General features: G+C 40.5%; 1 non-coding gene across 1 annotated transcript; it reads left to right on the top strand.

Annotated features, from left to right (window-relative positions):
* The first annotated feature begins 2,190 nt into the window (after positions 1–2,190).
* LOC133780875 (small nucleolar RNA R71) lies at positions 2,191–2,297 on the top strand. Its single transcript, XR_009869683.1, has one exon. It is a non-coding gene; the product is annotated as a small nucleolar RNA R71 (small nucleolar RNA).
* The last annotated feature ends 217 nt before the right edge of the window (positions 2,298–2,514 follow it).

Genomic DNA, 2,514 nt, shown 5'->3' with positions numbered 1-2,514 from the left:
TATATAATAAAATCCAAAATGTTGCATTTTCAAAACATATTAAAAATTTCCCACAAAACCTTTAAATTAAACTCTAAAACAATTGAACCAAGCACACAGTTGAATTCAATTTCCTTTTCACGGGCAAAGACAAAGCAACAACAGACAATAATGATGGCTTAACAGTTACACTAAACAACCACAGAAAATAACACAAGAGACTAAAAGCTAAACTGAACAAAGCAAAAAATACAAATAAAACCAAATAAGCTCCCCCCCCCCCCCCCAAACTTAAGATGCACATTGTCCCCAATGTGATAAAGAAAAGAACAAAGGAAGAGAACTTACCTGACGCCACATCAGTATGGCGGAGGTGGTGGTGGGGGTTCAAGTCCACCCCTTGCATCCTTGAGAGCCATCGTGTCATACGAGGAGAATTCCCTTCCACTATTGAGAATATTGAAATTATCCCCAATGTCATCGAAACCTTCAAACTTGCCACATAATAATCTTTTCATACGACGTCGAACTGTTCGAAATCGTTCTTTGGTCTTCTTCTTCTTTTTAACAATTGAATCTTGACAATCATTCACCACATCAACTCTACAACAGGTAGGAATTTCAGTTGCTGTAAAAACATTAAAACTTATTTCCTCATTTTGGACTCGCAACCTTAACTCCACCTTTTGTACATCGATTAAAGCTCGTCATGTGGCTAAGAATGGTCTTCCAAGAATGATTGGGACGTTGGAATCCTCCTCCATATCAAGTACAACAAAGTCTGCTGGGAAGATGAACTTGTCCACTTTTACCAAAACGTCTTCAATAATACCCCGAGGATGTGCTATTGATCTGTCTGCCAACTGAAGAGTCACTGTTGTAGGTCTTGCTTCCCCAAGCTTCAATCTTCTGAACACAGAAAGCGGCATTAGATTAATGCTTGCCCACAAATCACATAGAGCATTCATACTCTCAAAATTCCCAATAGTGCAGGGTATTGTGAAACTCCTAGGATCTCTCAGTTTCTGAGGAAGCTTCCTTTGCAGAATGGTGCTACACTCTTCAGTGAGTGCCACCGTCTCATAATCCTCCATCTTCCTCTTCTTGGACAATATTTCCTTCATTAACTTCACATAACTTGGCATTTGTTCAAGTGCCTCGGCAAAAGGTATGTTAATGTGAAGTTTTCAAAAAATATCTAGAAACTTCGAAAAATTTTTGTCAAGAGTCTTCTTTTGAAGTCGCTGAGGATATGGAATCTTGATGTGGTGCTCATAACTCACTGGGGACTGATTCTTCTTAAGGTCTTCAATAACCTCTTCTTCTACCTTACCCTCATTCTCAACGTCAACTTTTTGTGCAGGTATAGACTTCTTGATTGGCTCTTCCAAATTCTTCCCACTCCTCAAAGAGATTGCATTGCACTGCTCTTTAGGATTCACCTCTGTATTACTTGGAAAATTTCCTTGAGGCCTACTTTGTAACATATTTTCCAATTGACCAACTTGCATCTCAAGATTCCTGATGGATGAGCGAGTTTCTGTCATAAACTGTGTTTGAGTGTTGGTGAGGGTCAACAATGCAGCTTGTAATTCATTAGGCCTTTCAGGTGGAGCTTGATTCACTGATTGTTGAGGCCTAGGATATTGTGATGAAGAGGCTTGATGCATTGGTGGCTAAGGCATATTATTCTGAAATTGACCCTGAAACTGAGGTTGCTGGCCATGATTATTCCTCCAAGAAAAATTAGGATGATTTCGCCACCCAGGATTGTAAGTATTGGAGAATGGATTATTGAATGGCCTCTGAAAGTTTCCCACCGCTTGAACCTGAGCTTGATCCATCAGAATGTTATTATTAATACTGGTAGGACACTGGTCAAAAGAGTGAGGACCACCACAGATTTCACACCTAGCTGCCATTTGAACCGCATTAGCAGATACAATGCTCTGTTGTAATTGTTTAGTGAGTGTAGCTACCTGAGCTGTGAAAGCAGTAATGGCATCCAGCTCACGCACCCCAGCTACCTTTCTGACCCCCGATGATCTTTCCTCAGACTACTGATGATTGTTTGTGGCCATGTCCTCCAGCAGCTCATAAGCACCAGTTGCACTCTTGCTCATAAAAGTACCACCCGCTGCAGCATCAATAATGGTTCTGGTTATAGGACATAAACCATTGTAAAAATTCTGTACTAACATCCACTGTTCAATGCCATGATGAGGACATCTTCTCAAGAGTTCCTTGAACCGTTCCCAAGCTTCATACAAAGACTCTCCATCATTCTGGCAAAAATTATTAATCTCTCCCCTCAATTTAGCAGCTTTGGAAGGAGGTAAGAATTTTGACAAAAACTTCTGAGCTAGATCTTGCTAGGTGACAATAGAGTTTGGTTGCAACGAGTTCAGCCAACTTTTAGCTCTGTCCCTCAAAGAAAATGGGAAAAGCCTAAGCTTAATAGCGTCATCACTCACCCCATTGTATCTAAAAGTTCCACACAGCTCCAAAAAATTAGACAAATGGGTGTGAGGATCT

Source organism: Humulus lupulus, chromosome 5 (genome assembly GCF_963169125.1).
Source record: "Humulus lupulus chromosome 5, drHumLupu1.1, whole genome shotgun sequence".
Classification (NCBI taxonomy): Eukaryota; Viridiplantae; Streptophyta; class Magnoliopsida; order Rosales; family Cannabaceae; genus Humulus; species Humulus lupulus.
This window is presented reverse-complemented; position numbering and strand designations above follow the sequence as displayed.